Source organism: Watersipora subatra, chromosome 3 (assembly GCF_963576615.1).
Source record: "Watersipora subatra chromosome 3, tzWatSuba1.1, whole genome shotgun sequence".
Lineage (NCBI taxonomy): Eukaryota > Metazoa > Bryozoa > Gymnolaemata > Cheilostomatida > Watersiporidae > Watersipora > Watersipora subatra.
Genome location: NC_088710.1, coordinates 12,053,386 through 12,069,129, shown reverse-complemented (window position 1 = coordinate 12,069,129; position 15,744 = coordinate 12,053,386). Strand labels below are relative to the sequence as shown.

General features: G+C 38.8%; 14 non-coding genes across 14 annotated transcripts; all 14 read left to right on the top strand.

Moving 5' to 3' along the window:
* The first annotated feature begins 109 nt into the window (after positions 1-109).
* On the top strand, positions 110-180 carry Trnag-gcc (transfer RNA glycine (anticodon GCC)). The gene has a single exon. It is a non-coding gene; the product is annotated as a tRNA-Gly (tRNA).
* Positions 181-1,656: 1,476 nt separating this feature from the next.
* On the top strand, positions 1,657-1,727 carry Trnas-gcu (transfer RNA serine (anticodon GCU)). Its single transcript has one exon. It is a non-coding gene; the product is annotated as a tRNA-Ser (tRNA).
* Positions 1,728-2,043: 316 nt separating this feature from the next.
* Trnag-gcc (transfer RNA glycine (anticodon GCC)) lies at positions 2,044-2,114 on the top strand. Its single transcript has one exon. It is a non-coding gene; the product is annotated as a tRNA-Gly (tRNA).
* A 316-nt stretch (positions 2,115-2,430) lies between these two features.
* Trnag-gcc (transfer RNA glycine (anticodon GCC)) lies at positions 2,431-2,501 on the top strand. The gene has a single exon. It is a non-coding gene; the product is annotated as a tRNA-Gly (tRNA).
* Positions 2,502-2,817: 316 nt separating this feature from the next.
* Trnag-gcc (transfer RNA glycine (anticodon GCC)) lies at positions 2,818-2,888 on the top strand. The gene has a single exon. It is a non-coding gene; the product is annotated as a tRNA-Gly (tRNA).
* A 2,636-nt stretch (positions 2,889-5,524) lies between these two features.
* Trnas-gcu (transfer RNA serine (anticodon GCU)) lies at positions 5,525-5,595 on the top strand. The gene has a single exon. It is a non-coding gene; the product is annotated as a tRNA-Ser (tRNA).
* A 316-nt stretch (positions 5,596-5,911) lies between these two features.
* Positions 5,912-5,982, top strand: Trnag-gcc (transfer RNA glycine (anticodon GCC)). Its single transcript has one exon. It is a non-coding gene; the product is annotated as a tRNA-Gly (tRNA).
* Positions 5,983-6,298: 316 nt separating this feature from the next.
* Trnag-gcc (transfer RNA glycine (anticodon GCC)) lies at positions 6,299-6,369 on the top strand. Its single transcript has one exon. It is a non-coding gene; the product is annotated as a tRNA-Gly (tRNA).
* Positions 6,370-6,685: 316 nt separating this feature from the next.
* Positions 6,686-6,756, top strand: Trnag-gcc (transfer RNA glycine (anticodon GCC)). The gene has a single exon. It is a non-coding gene; the product is annotated as a tRNA-Gly (tRNA).
* A 1,476-nt stretch (positions 6,757-8,232) lies between these two features.
* On the top strand, positions 8,233-8,303 carry Trnag-gcc (transfer RNA glycine (anticodon GCC)). The gene has a single exon. It is a non-coding gene; the product is annotated as a tRNA-Gly (tRNA).
* Positions 8,304-8,621: 318 nt separating this feature from the next.
* Trnag-gcc (transfer RNA glycine (anticodon GCC)) lies at positions 8,622-8,692 on the top strand. Its single transcript has one exon. It is a non-coding gene; the product is annotated as a tRNA-Gly (tRNA).
* A 317-nt stretch (positions 8,693-9,009) lies between these two features.
* On the top strand, positions 9,010-9,080 carry Trnag-gcc (transfer RNA glycine (anticodon GCC)). The gene has a single exon. It is a non-coding gene; the product is annotated as a tRNA-Gly (tRNA).
* A 317-nt stretch (positions 9,081-9,397) lies between these two features.
* On the top strand, positions 9,398-9,468 carry Trnag-gcc (transfer RNA glycine (anticodon GCC)). The gene has a single exon. It is a non-coding gene; the product is annotated as a tRNA-Gly (tRNA).
* Positions 9,469-9,785: 317 nt separating this feature from the next.
* On the top strand, positions 9,786-9,856 carry Trnag-gcc (transfer RNA glycine (anticodon GCC)). Its single transcript has one exon. It is a non-coding gene; the product is annotated as a tRNA-Gly (tRNA).
* Positions 9,857-15,744: the final 5,888 nt, after the last annotated feature.

Sequence of the window (15,744 nt, the reverse complement as noted above, 5' to 3'; positions counted from 1 at the left end):
TAAGTCCGAAAACATTTCGAGGTGGTGGCTGTGTAACTGAAACCATTGGGTTTTATCATCTTAAAATTTATACGCAATAGCAAAAACATTTTAGTTTTGTCATGAAACAGCATCGGTGGTTCAGTTGTAGAATTCTCGCCTGCCACGCGGGAGGCCCGGGTTCGATTCCCGGCCGATGCATTTTGTTGCCTAATTAGGCAATAAAAACGCTGTGACCACCGAGTGAGTATACAAAAAATGTTTATGTAGTTAGAATGATTATGCTTTCGTTAAAACATCAATTCACATTATGAAAGTGGTAGGAAAACCTTCCAAGCAAAGACTCTTCTGCCGTTGGGATAAATAATGAACTGTTGTATCAATGTGATTGGGCAAAAAAGTTGCTGATAAGTCCTAAAACATCTCGGGGTGGTGGCTGCGTAACTGAAATCATTGGGTTTTATCATCTTAAAAATTATACGCAATAGCAAAAACGTTTTAGTTTTGTCATGAAACAGCATCGGTGGTTCAGTGGTAGAATTCTCGCCTGCCATGCGGGAGGCCCGGGTTCGATTCCCGACCGATGGATTTTCTTGCCTAATTAGGCAATGAAATCGCTCTGACCACCAAGTGAGTATACAAAAAGATGTTTATGTAGTTTGTATGATTATGCTTTCGTTAAAACATCAAGTCGCATTATGTAACTAGCAGGAAAACTTTCCAAGCAAATATGCTTCTACCGTTGGGATAACTAATGGACTGTTGTATTAATGTGATTGGGCGAAAAAGTTGCTGATGAGTCTGAAAACATCTCGAGGTTGTGGCTGTGCAACCAAAATCATTGTTTTTTTTATTGCAGAACACATTCAATAGCAAATCCATGTTTGTGATGTCACGAGACAGCATCAGTGGTTCCGTAGTAGAATTCTCGCCTGCCACGTGGGAGGCCCAAGATTGAATCCCGGCCTACGCATTTTTTTGCCTAATGAGCCAATGACAACGCCGTGACCATCAAGTGGATATGCAAAAATATGTTTATATAGTTTGTATGATTATTCTTTCGTTAAAATATCAATTCGGATTATGAAACTGGCAGGAAAACATTCCAAGCAAATATGCTGCTGCCATTTGGATAAATAATGAACTGTTGTGTTAATGTGATTGGGCAAAAAGTTGCTGATCAGTCTGAAAAAATCTCGAGGTGGTGGCTGCGAAAAAAAAAATTATTTGTTTTTATTATACCAAAACTTATACGCAATGGCAAAAACATTTTAATTTTGTCATGAAACAGCATCAGTGGTTCAGTGGTAGAATTCTCCCTTGCCACGCAGGAAGCTTGGGTTCGATTCTCGGCCGACGCATTTTGTTGCCTAAATAGCCAATGAAAACGCTGTGACCACCGAGCGAGTATACGAAAAATGTTTATGTAGTTAGTATGATTATGCTTTCGTTAAAACATCAATTCACATTATGAAAGAGGTAGGAAAACCTTCCAAGCAAAGATTCTTCTGCCGTTGGCATAAATAATGAACTGTTGTATCAATGTGATTGGGCAAAAAAGTTGCTGATAAGCCCTAAAACATCTCGGGGAGGTGGCTGCGTAACTGAAATCATTGGGTTTTATCATCTTAAAAATTATACGCAACAGCAAAAACATTTTAGTTTTGCCATGAAACAGCATCGGTGGTTCAGTGATAGAATTCTCGCCTGCTACGCGGGAGGCCCAGGTTCGATTTCCGGCCGATGCATTTTAGTGCCTAATTAGGCAATGAAAACGCTGTGACCACCGCGTGAGTATACAAAATATGTTTATGTAGTTAGTATTATTATGCTTTCGTTAAAACATCAATTCACATTATGAAAATGGCAGGAAAACCTTCCAAGCAAAGATTCTTCTGCCGTTGGGATAAATAATGAACTGTTGTATCAATGTGATTAGGCAAAAAAGTTGCTGATAAGTCCCAAAACATCTCGGGGAGGAGGCTGCGTAACTGAAATCATTGGGTTTTATCATCTTAAAAATTATACGCAATGGCAAAAACATTTTAGTTTTGTCATGAAACAGCATCGGTGGTTCAGTGGTAGAATTCTCGCCTGCCACGTGGGAGGCCCGGGTTCGATTCCCGGCCGATGCATTTTGTTGCCTATTTAGGCAATAAAAACGCTGTGACGACCGAGTGAGTATACGAAAAATGTTTATATAGTTAGTATGATTATGCTTTCGTTAAAACATCAATTCACATTATGAAAGTGGTAGGAAAACCTTTCAAGCAAAGATTGTTCTGCCGTTGGGATAAATAATGAACTGTTGTATCAATGTGATTAGGCAAAAAAGTTGCTGATAAGTCCCAAAACATCTCGGGGAGGAGGCTGCGTAACTGAAATCATTGGGTTTTATCATCTTAAAAATTATACGCAATGGCAAAAACATTTTAGTTTTGTCATGAAACAGCATCGGTGGTTCAGTGGTAGAATTCTCGCCTGCCACGTGGGATGCCCGGGTTCGATTCCCGGCCGATGCATTTTGTTGCCTATTTAGGCAATAAAAACGCTGTTACGACCGAGTGAGTATACAAAAAATGTTTATGTAGTTAGAATGATTATGCTTTCGTTAAAACATCAATTCACATTATGAAAGTGGTAGGAAAACCTTCCAAGCAAAGATTTTTCTGCCGTTGGGATAAATAATGAACTGTTGTATCAATGTGATTGGGCAAAAAAGTTGCTGATAAGTCCTAAAACATCTCGGGGAGGTGGCTGCGTAACTGAAATCATTGGGTTTTATCATCTTAAAAATTATACGCAATAGCAAAAACATTTTAGTTTTGTCATGAAACAGCATCGGTGGTTCAGTGGTAGAATTCTCGCCTGCCACGCGGGAGGCCCGGGTTCGAATCCCGGCCGATGCATTTTAGTGCCTAATTAGCCAATGAAAACGCTCTGACCACCGATTGAGTATACAAAAAATGTTTATGTAGTTAGTATGATTATGCTTTCGTTAAAATATCAATTCACATTATGAAACTGGCAGGAAAACTTTCCAAGCAAAGATTCTTCTGCTGTTTGGATAAATAATGAACTGTTGTATCAATGTAATATGGCAAAAAAGTTGCTGATAAATCCAAAAACATCTCGGGGTGGTGGCTGCGTAACTGAAATCATTGGGTTTTATCATCTTAAAAATTATACGCAATAGCAAAAACGTTTTAGTTTTGTCATGAAACAGCATCGGTGGTTCAGTGGTAGAATTCTCGCCTGCCACGCGGGAAGCCCGGGTTCGATTCCCGACCGATGGATTTTCTTGCCTAATTAGGCAATGAAATCGCTCTGACCACCAAGTGAGTATACAAAAAGATGTTTATGTAGTTTGTATGATTATGCTTTCGTTAAAACATCAAGTCGCATTATGTAACTAGCAGGAAAACTTTCCAAGCAAATATGCTTCTACCGTTGGGATAACTAATGGACTGTTGTATTAATGTGATTGGGCGAAAAAGTTGCTGATGAGTCTGAAAACATCTCGAGGTTGTGGCTGTGCAACCAAAATCATTGTTTTTTTTATTGCAGAACACATTCAATAGCAAATCCATGTTTGTGATGTCACGAGACAGCATCAGTGGTTCCGTAGTAGAATTCTCGCCTGCCACGTGGGAGGCCCAAGATTGAATCCCGGCCTACGCATTTTTTTGCCTAATTAGCCAATGACAACGCCGTGACCATCAAGTGGATATGCAAAAATATGTTTATATAGTTTGTATGATTATTCTTTCGTTAAAATATCAATTCGGATTATGAAACTGGCAGGAAAACATTCCAAGCAAATATGCTGCTGCCATTTGGATAAATAATGAACTGTTGTGTTAATGTGATTGGGCAAAAAGTTGCTGATCAGTCTGAAAAAATCTCGAGGTGGTGGCTGTGAAAAAAAAAATTATTTGTTTTTATTATACCAAAACTTATACGCAATGGCAAAAACATTTTAATTTTGTCATGAAACAGCATCAGTGGTTCAGTGGTAGAATTCTCCCTTGCCACGCAGGAAGCTTGGGTTCGATTCTCGGCCGACGCATTTTGTTGCCTAAATAGCCAATGAAAACGCTGTGACCACCGAGCGAGTATACGAAAAATGTTTATGTAGTTAGAATGATTATGCTTTCGTTAAAACATCAATTCACATTATGAAAGTGGTAGGAAAACCTTCCAAGCAAAGACTCTTCTGCCGTTGGGATAAATAATGAACTGTTGTATCAATGTGATTGGGCAAAAAAGTTGCTGATAAGTCCTAAAACATCTCGGGGTGGTGGCTGCGTAACTGAAATCATTGGGTTTTATCATCTTAAAAATTATACGCAATAGCAAAAACGTTTTAGTTTTGTCATGAAACAGCATCGGTGGTTCAGTGGTAGAATTCTCGCCTGCCATGCGGGAGGCCCGGGTTCGATTCCCGACCGATGGATTTTCTTGCCTAATTAGGCAATGAAATCGCTCTGACCACCAAGTGAGTATACAAAAAGATGTTTATGTAGTTTGTATGATTATGCTTTCGTTAAAACATCAAGTCGCATTATGTAACTAGCAGGAAAACTTTCCAAGCAAATATGCTTCTACCGTTGGGATAACTAATGGACTGTTGTATTAATGTGATTGGGCGCAAAAGTTGCTGATGAGTCTGAAAACATCTCGAGGTTGTGGCTGTGCAACCAAAATCATTGTTTTTTTTATTGCAGAACACATTCAATAGCAAATCCATGTTTGTGATGTCACGAGACAGCATCAGTGGTTCCGTAGTAGAATTCTCGCCTGCCACGTGGGAGGCCCAAGATTGAATCCCGGCCTACGCATTTTTTTGCCTAATGAGCCAATGACAACGCCGTGACCATCAAGTGGATATGCAAAAATATGTTTATATAGTTTGTATGATTATTCTTTCGTTAAAATATCAATTCGGATTATGAAACTGGCAGGAAAACATTCCAAGCAAATATGCTGCTGCCATTTGGATAAATAATGAACTGTTGTGTTAATGTGATTGGGCAAAAAGTTGCTGATCAGTCTGAAAAAATCTCGAGGTGGTGGCTGTGAAAAAAAAAATTATTTGTTTTTATTATACCAAAACTTATACGCAATGGCAAAAACATTTTAATTTTGTCATGAAACAGCATCAGTGGTTCAGTGGTAGAATTCTCCCTTGCCACGCAGGAAGCTTGGGTTCGATTCTCGGCCGACGCATTTTGTTGCCTAAATAGCCAATGAAAACGCTGTGACCACCGAGCGAGTATACGAAAAATGTTTATGTAGTTAGTATGATTATGCTTTCGTTAAAACATCAATTCACATTATGAAAGAGGTAGGAAAACCTTCCAAGCAAAGATTCTTCTGCCGTTGGCATAAATAATGAACTGTTGTATCAATGTGATTGGGCAAAAAAGTTGCTGATAAGTCCTAAAACATCTCGGGGAGGTGGCTGCGTAACTGAAATCATTGGGTTTTATCATCTTAAAAATTATACGCAACAGCAAAAACATTTTAGTTTTGCCATGAAACAGCATCGGTGGTTCAGTGATAGAATTCTCGCCTGCTACGCGGGAGGCCCAGGTTCGATTTCCGGCCGATGCATTTTAGTGCCTAATTAGGCAATGAAAACGCTGTGACCACCGCGTGAGTATACAAAATATGTTTATGTAGTTAGTATTATTATGCTTTCGTTAAAACATCAATTCACATTATGAAAATGGCAGGAAAACCTTCCAAGCAAAGATTCTTCTGCCGTTGGGATAAATAATGAACTGTTGTATCAATGTGATTAGGCAAAAAAGTTGCTGATAAGTCCCAAAACATCTCGGGGAGGAGGCTGCGTAACTGAAATCATTGGGTTTTATCATCTTAAAAATTATACGCAATGGCAAAAACATTTTAGTTTTGTCATGAAACAGCATCGGTGGTTCAGTGGTAGAATTCTCGCCTGCCACGTGGGAGGCCCGGGTTCGATTCCCGGCCGATGCATTTTGTTGCCTATTTAGGCAATAAAAACGCTGTGACGACCGAGTGAGTATACGAAAAATGTTTATATAGTTAGTATGATTATGCTTTCGTTAAAACATCAATTCACATTATGAAAGTGGTAGGAAAACCTTCCAAGCAAAGATTGTTCTGCCGTTGGGATAAATAATGAACTGTTGTATCAATGTGATTAGGCAAAAAAGTTGCTGATAAGTCCCAAAACATCTCGGGGAGGAGGCTGCGTAACTGAAATCATTGGGTTTTATCATCTTAAAAATTATACGCAATGGCAAAAACATTTTAGTTTTGTCATGAAACAGCATCGGTGGTTCAGTGGTAGAATTCTCGCCTGCCACGTGGGATGCCCGGGTTCGATTCCCGGCCGATGCATTTTGTTGCCTATTTAGGCAATAAAAACGCTGTGACGACCGAGTGAGTATACAAAAAATGTTTATGTAGTTAGAATGATTATGCTTTCGTTAAAACATCAATTCACATTATGAAAGTGGTAGGAAAACCTTCCAAGCAAAGATTTTTCTGCCGTTGGGATAAATAATGAACTGTTGTATCAATGTGATTGGGCAAAAAAGTTGCTGATAAGTCCTAAAACATCTCGGGGAGGTGGCTGCGTAACTGAAATCATTGGGTTTTATCATCTTAAAAATTATACGCAATAGCAAAAACATTTTAGTTTTGTCATGAAACAGCATCGGTGGTTCAGTGGTAGAATTCTCGCCTGCCACGCGGGAGGCCCGGGTTCGATTCCCGGCCGATGCATTTTAGTGCCTAATTAGCCAATGAAAACGCTCTGACCACCGATTGAGTATACAAAAAATGTTTATGTAGTTAGTATGATTATGCTTTCGTTAAAATATCAATTCACATTATGAAACTGGCAGGAAAACTTTCCAAGCAAAGATTCTTCTGCTGTTTGGATAAATAATGAACTGTTGTATCAATGTAATATGGCAAAAAAGTTGCTGATAAATCCAAAAACATCTCGGGGTGGTGGCTGCGTAACTGAAATCATTGGGTTTTATCATCTTAAAAATTATACGCAATAGCAAAAACGTTTTAGTTTTGTCATGAAACAGCATCGGTGGTTCAGTGGTAGAATTCTCGCCTGCCACGCGGGAAGCCCGGGTTCGATTCCCGACAGATGGATTTTCTTGCCTAATTAGGCAATGAAATCGCTCTGACCACCAAGTGAGTATACAAAAAGATGTTTATGTAGTTTGTATGATTATGCTTTCGTTAAAACATCAAGTCGCATTATGTAACTAGCAGGAAAACTTTCCAAGCAAATATGCTTCTACCGTTGGGATAACTAATGGACTGTTGTATTAATGTGATTGGGCGAAAAAGTTGCTGATGAGTCTGAAAACATCTCGAGGTTGTGGCTGTGCAACCAAAATCATTGTTTTTTTTATTGCAGAACACATTCAATAGCAAATCCATGTTTGTGATGTCACGAGACAGCATCAGTGGTTCCGTAGTAGAATTCTCGCCTGCCACGTGGGAGGCCCAAGATTGAATCCCGGCCTACGCATTTTTTTGCCTAATTAGCCAATGACAACGCCGTGACCATCAAGTGGATATGCAAAAATATGTTTATATAGTTTGTATGATTATTCTTTCGTTAAAATATCAATTCGGATTATGAAACTGGCAGGAAAACATTCCAAGCAAATATGCTGCTGCCATTTGGATAAATAATGAACTGTTGTGTTAATGTGATTGGGCAAAAAGTTGCTGATCAGTCTGAAAAAATCTCGAGGTGGTGGCTGTGAAAAAAAAAATTATTTGTTTTTATTATACCAAAACTTATACGCAATGGCAAAAACATTTTAATTTTGTCATGAAACAGCATCAGTGGTTCAGTGGTAGAATTCTCCCTTGCCACGCAGGAAGCTTGGGTTCGATTCTCTGCCGACGCATTTTGTTGCCTAAATAGCCAATGAAAACGCTGTGACCACCGAGCGAGTATACGAAAAATGTTTATGTAGTTAGTATGATTATGCTTTCGTTAAAACATCAATTCACATTATGAAAGTGGTAGGAAAACCTTCCAAGCAAAGATTCTTCTGCCGTTGGGATATATAATGAACTGTTGTATCAATGTGATTAGGCAAAAAAGTTGCTGATAAGTCCGAAAACATTTCGAGGTGGTGGCTGTGTAACTGAAACCATTGGGTTTTATCATCTTAAAATTTATACGCAATAGCAAAAACATTTTAGTTTTGTCATGAAACAGCATCGGTGGTTCAGTTGTAGAATTCTCGCCTGCCACGCGGGAGGCCCGGGTTCGATTCCCGGCCGATGCATTTTGTTGCCTAATCAGCCAATGAAAACGCTGTGATCATCAAGTTAGTATACAAAAAGATGTTTTATGTAGATTGTAAGATTATGCTTTCGTTAAAACATCACTTCGCATTATGAAACTGGCAGAAAAATCTTCCAAGCAAAGATTCTTCTGCCGTTGGGATAAATAATGAACTGTTGTATCAATGTGATATGGCAAAAAAGTTGCTGATAAGTCCAAAAACATCTCGGGGTGGTGGCTGCGTAACTGAAATCATTGGGTTTTATCATCTTAAAACTTATACGCAATAGCAAAAACGTTTTAGTTTTGTCATGAAACAGCATCGGTGGTTCAGTGGTAGAATTCTCGCCTGCCACGCGGGAGGCCCGGGTTCGATTCCCAGCCGATGCATTTTAGTGCCTAATTAGCCAATGAAAACGCTGTGAACACCGATTGAGTATACAAAAAGATGTTTATGTAGTTTGTATGATTATGCTTTCGTTAAAACATCAAGTCGCATTATGTAACTAGAAGGAAAACTTTCCAAGCAAATATGCTTCTACCGTTGGGATAACTAATGGACTGTTGTATTAATGTGATTGGGCAAAAAAGGTGCTGATAAGTCTGAAAACATATCGAGGTTGTGGCTGTGTAACTGAAATTATTGGTTTTTATCATACTAAAAATTATATGGAATGGCAAAAACATTTTAGTTTTTTCACGAAACAGCATCGGTGGTTCAGTGGTAGAATTCTTGCCTGCCACGCGGGAGGCCTGGGTTTGATTCCCGGCCGATGCATTTTGTTGCCTAATTAGCCAATGAAAGTGCTGTGACCAACAAGTGAGTATTCCAAAAGATGTTTATGTAGATTGTATGATTATGCTTTCGTTAAAACATCAATTCACAATACGAAACTAGCAGGAAAACTTTCCAAGCAAATATGCTTTTGCCGTTGGGATAAATAATGATCTGGTGTGTTAATGTGATTGGGCGAAAAAGTTGCTGATAAGTCTGAAAACATCTCGAGGTGGTGGCTGTGTAACTAAAATCATTGGTTTTTATTATACTAAATATTATCCGTAATGGCAAAAACATTTTAGTTTTGTCATGAAACAGCATCGGTGGTTCAGTGGTAGAATTCTCGCCTGCCATGCGGAAGGCCTGGGTTCGATTCCCGGCCGATGCATTTTGTTGCCTAATTAGCCAATGAAAACGCAGTGACCACCAAGTGAGTATACAAAAAGATATTTATGTAGTTTGTATGATTATGCTTTCGTTAAAACATCAATTCGCATTATGAAACTGGCAGGAAAACTTTCTAAGCAAATATACTTCTGCCGTTGGTAGAATTAATGAACTGTTGTATTAATGTGATTGGGCAAAAAAGGTGCTGATAAGTCTGAAAACATATCGAGGTTGTGGCTGTGTAACTGAAATTATTGGTTTTTATCATACTAAAAATTATATGGAATGGCAAAAACATTTTAGTTTTTTCACGAAACAGCATCGGTGGTTCAGTGGTAGAATTCTTGCCTGCCACGCGGGAGGCCTGGGTTTGATTCCCGGCCGATGCATTTTGTTGCCTAATTAGCCAATGAAAGTGCTGTGACCAACAAGTGAGTATTCCAAAAGATGTTTATGTAGATTGTATGATTATGCTTTCGTTAAAACATCAATTCACAATACGAAACTAGCAGGAAAACTTTCCAAGCAAATATGCTTCTGCCGTTGGGATAAATAATGAACTCTTGTTTTAATTGATCGGGTGAAAAAATTGTTGATAAGTCTGAAAACAGTTCGACGTGGTGGCTGTGTAACTGAAATCTTTTGAGTTTTTTATTGGAAAACTCATTAGATAGCAAAAAGATTTTGGTTATGTCATGAAACAGCCTTGGTGCTTCAGTGGTAAATTTCTCACCTGCCACACAGGAGGCCCGGGGTTGATTCCCAGTCGATGCATTTTGTGTCTCAATTAGCCATTGACAACGCCGTGATCAAGCTAACATCAAAAAATTGTTTCCTCAATGGTTTGATTATGCTTTCTTTAAAACATCAGTCTGCATTACAAATTTTCCAGGAGAACTTTCCGAGAAAATCTGTTGCTACTGTCGGAACAAACCAGAGACTGTTGTTCTAAAGCGATAGTGCAAAAAAGTTGCTCATGAGTCCAAAGATAGCTCGGCGTGGTGACTTTGTAACTGAAATCATTTGTTTCTTTCTTTTGGATAACACATTCGACAGCAAATTTATTTTGACGTTCTCATGAAACAGCATCGGTGATTTAGTGGTAGAATTATCATCTGCCACGTGGGAGCCACAGGTTCGATTTTTGGTTGATGCATTTTGTTGCTAAAATAGCCATTGAAAACACTATGATGACCACCAAATGAATGAACCAAAAAGTGAGATTTTCATATGTATGAATATGCTTTGTTAAAACATTAATCTGCATTACGAAACTATCAGAAAAATTTTCCAAGCAAAAATGCTTCCGGTGTTGGGGCAAATGATGAAATGTGAAATTATGCTTTCGTTAAAACATCGATTCGCATTATGAAACTGGCAGGAAAATGTTGTGGTGAACAAAGAGCACGTGAAAAATCAGCTGTCTCAGATACCGTCAAACACTCAGCGAGTTCTGACACTGCCCTCTCTGCTGAGAGAAAATATGTCAGACGTGAATGTTATAACTGTAACTCTAATCAGTATCTCATCAGAGACTATCTGAAACCTAGACCAAGTTATGGTTGACGGGGAATGAGTCATGGACGCGTCCCACAATACTCACACAGAGCAAAGTATGTAGCAGAAGTTGATAACAACTATCACAGTGATGAATCTGCTTTCCCAGCTGGCTACAGTAGTGATCTTGTACAAGAATGGCTAATGGACTCAGGAGCAACGCGTCACATGACAAGTCATCCATTAAGTCCTATACACTACTAGACAAACCGGAAAAAGTGATGATTGCTGATGGACTCGCCGTTGATGCTATAGCTATTGGTAATGTACACATCACAGTGCGAGTAAATAAGCGTGTGACTGGAAAAGCCGTTCTCTATAACGTACTTCACGTACCTGATCTGAAGAAAAATCTATTCTCGGTCAGGTTTAGAACAGATAAAGGTATGATCGTTCAATTTGGCCATAGCAGAGCCTGGGTGAAAACTAAGATTGGTCAGACACACGCTATAGGCACACGTGTTGGTAAAGTATACTATATAAAACTTGAATCATCCAATCATCGCGCAAGTCTGGCATCATGTACCACTCTATGGCATCAAGGCCTAGCTCATTTAAATCAGTCAACTATTCATCAGATGAACCGAGAATCATTAGTAACTGATGCCGATCTATCCAATGTATCAGTAGGTCAATGCGAGCCATGTATCAGAGGTAATATAGCGCATAAACCGTTAAAGTCTACCGGTGATATCAAATCTAAGAGGGTATTAGAGCTTGTACATAGTGATGTTTGTAGTTCCATTCGAAATCAGTCTATTGTTAACAGTAAATATTTTGTTACCTTTATTGATGATTACAGTAGGTTTGTACATGTGTATTTTATTCGAGATAAATCTGATGTGTTTTCAGTTTTTTAGGATTATGGAGCTTTAGTTACAAATCAAACCGGTCAAACAATCAGAACGTTACGCTCTGACAGAGGTGGGGAATATATATCTGAACAGCTTGAACAACACCTTTGTTCTCATGGTATTCAGCATCAGCTGACAACTCATTACTCATTTCCAACAAAATGGCGTAGAATTATTTAATCAGACGGTATGTGAAACCGCCCGAGCGATGATCATTGAATCGGAGCTGAAGCCATTAGTACAGCCATATATGTACGCAAGGGAGTGTCAACCAATGCTCACAATTGAGTGCACAACTCCATACAAAATGTGATATGGAAATAAATCAGCTTTAAACCATCTTCGCACATTTTGCTGCATTGCTAACGCCCATGTTTCAAATGAATTGAGGCAAACACTGGATGATAAAGCTGAAACGATGATCCACTTTGGATATAGCCTTAGATTCAAAAATATGCTTATACGACCCCGTAAGTCAGAATGTTGTTGTGCGCAAAGATGTTGTTTTGGTTATTCAAAACTGGGCCTGCCAAAAAAACACGTTGATTGTGTGAGAACACACAACTCCAGTGATCAACTCAAGATCGAACCAGCATACAACCAAAGTCACGATCACGGACCGGAGTTAGCATTAAATCGAAGTGCTTGCAATTCTACCCAGCCCAGGAGATATGATATACATGATTGCATTAGTAAGGGACATGCCGCCAATTGTGTAATCGATCTGAAAGAACCAAAATCCTTCAAGGCAGCCCAGTCAAGCCCCCAGTCTGATGAGTGGTTGAAATCGGCCCAGAAACATTATGAGGCTCAAATGGAGAATAAAAAATGGACGCTGGTAGAGTTACTGCCAAATCTAGAAGGCATTGGTTACAGGTGGGTCTTTAAAGTAAAGTACAATACTGATGGCAACGTTGCAAAATACAAAGCTAGACTCGTCGCGAGGGTTTCGCTCAACAGCACGGATTAGTCTACGATGATACTTTTGCTCCAATCGTTCAGCGATCATCTCTTCATTCCCTGCTCTCATATAGAGTAAGCCGTGACATGATCATCTACCAAATGGACATTGTTACAGCCTTTCTCAACGGTGATCTCTCAGAGGAAATTTATATGAGACATTCTGAAGAATTGGTCCTTCCTGATAAAGAAAACTTTGTGTGTAAGTTGCAACGGTCTCTACACAAACTCAAACAAGCTTCACTCTGTTGGAATCAAGTGTGGGACCAGTTTCTTAAATTCACAGACCTCACCCAGTCAAGCAGAGATCAACGTGTGTGTATAAGCCAGCATGATAATATCCAGGCCATTATAGCAGTGTATGTAGATGACTTAGTTCTAATCTGTGACAATCAGTCAGTCCTAGATTAAATTAAATTGGCCCTTAGCGCTTGTTTTCAGATGAAGGATTTGGAAAAACTTAAGTTCTGCTTGGGCATTCAATCAGCATTCACTTTGACTTCTCTGAAGCGGCACCAAAAACAATACATTCAACAAATTCTGCAGAAATACAATTTGGCGGACTGCAAAACTGCCACTACCCCCATGGCTGCAGACTTCAAGCTAATGAGGAACAATGAAAGTAAACATGTATACCAAGTATTGTATCAATCCATAATTGGTAGCCTTCGCTAGGCTGCCACTTCCACCAGTCCAGACATACAATACGCAGTGGGAGTGTGGTCTAAATTGAACACTGCCCCAACTAAAACCCACCTTACAGGGGTGAAAAGAGTTCTACGCTACTTCAAAGCAACGCCAGAGCTTGGCATTTGTTACAAGAAAGCATATCAGCAGCCAATTGTCTACTCTGATGCTAGTTGGAAAGAAAATGAGAGTCAGCACTCCACTTCAGGTGTACTGTTTAAGCATTGTGGTGGCTCCATTAGTTGGATGAGCAAACAGCAAAATGTTGTTGCCTTATAAAAAGCCGAGGCCGAGTACATTGCAGCTCATGAAGCAACAAAAGAAGCCTCCTGGCTACGCCAACTTTACCTGTGCATCGACAACACACCGATGCAACCAATCAAGCTCAACATCGACAATCTGTCTGCTATAAACATTGCAAACAAAACCGAAACAAGCAAACGCTTCAAACACATATTCATTAAGTATCACTACGTACGCCAAGAGATCATGAGCAACTGTGTTCGAACTAAGCACTGCTACACCGATCATATGGTTGCGGAGATTTTCATGATTCAGGAAACTCAGAGATATGCTAGGTGTAGCGTAGGTTGTTAGACGTTTTGGTCGGTTAGGTAGGTTAGTTAGCCAGATCTTACTTTGTTATCAGTCTGTATTCCTTGATTAAAATTTTACAACTAAAGGGGAGTATTGTCAATAATAGTTTTTGATTTTTTGTACAATGGCTTTGTTTGTTTTGTTTTTGGAATTGCCCTACCTTATCTTGTCATCGATACCTTCCCATAATTCACTGTAATGTTCGCTTCCCCTCACCATGCTATCAGCTTTTAAGTAATAAAAGTATTGTTGCTTTCAATTCAATTAATAAAATAATTTCTTGAATTAGCCCTATTACATTTATCACACAAATAGGTTATTTTGAGCTCTATGGTCACATGTCTCGAACCTACAAAACTAGGTGCTTTTACAAATTAACTAGTAAAAGCTTACTTTAAGCAACCTTTTTATGTTATTTAAAATATTACTTGATAAAGGCATAGTGAACAAGGGCTGAAAAAACACAACAATGAATTATTCATTTGAAGAAAAAATAAGCATTTCTGATTTGGCTCTTCTAATGGGTTAAAGCTATCACATTATTTAAAGTATAATACTTGCGCTGTTTATCACGGTTTCCACAAACTTACTCTAAAGTATCGTATAGTTATGTATAGTATATCGTATCTCTGCAATAAAGCTCAACAAGTTCTAACCATCAGAGGATTAGAAAAAGTGAAAACACCTGCGACTACATCTACACAATCACAGCATTTGCTATGTTGCCATAAATTTATCTTGTCAATTTTTGTTTGTTTTAAATGTTGTTGTATTTCAGTTTTTATTTGTAACAATTTTTTTAAGCTTTGTGGTGTCTTTTTATAGAAAATGTGTGTCACACATATGGTGATGATATGGTATGGTACATTCAGGTGTTCACGCACTTCAATCTTTAAACAAAATGTTTTATAATCAGATCAAAACATTTGAATTAGTTTTTTAGTCTGAGAATAGTGATGCAGTTCAACTTTAAAGGTTGACTTGCAACAAAATTCACATTACAGTTATTTGGTATCAAAAGATTCGCCATGTCTTACTCTGTTGTGTTGTAGGTGTCAAATATGTGGAAATGTGATTACAAGCTCTTAAGAGTTCAAAAACGAAAAGCCGCCGTAGATTGGAATCTCTTGATTTTGATGACGTATCCGCCGAGTTTGGTGGTTGTCTTGTCACGTTATGTTCTCGCGTGAATTGAAAGGCCAATAAATAGCTCAATATAAAACTTATCGTAGCGATAGTTTAAAAGAAACACTTCGGGTTTTACCTAAGACTCCGTATCAAATATAGATGCTCGCTACTTTACAGTTTCAGCTTAGCCATTCCGTCCAACGATTCAACGTACGTGTACATGTCTGAGTTGCGATCATAAAAAATGTCAAAATGCGAACAGTTAAGACCCTGGCGTTTTGAGCCTGACGCTTTAACTGAAGAAGATCCTCAACAGAATCAAGCCTCCCAGCAAGTAAGCACCGCCACTAGCCAGCTCTTATGTGCCAAGGTAGCTAGTAGTAATAGTTTTAGCTAGAGAGTGATAGAACGAATATTATATATATATATATATATATATACATTGTATATATATATATGATTTAAGTAATGATAATTATCGCTTCATATTGCAA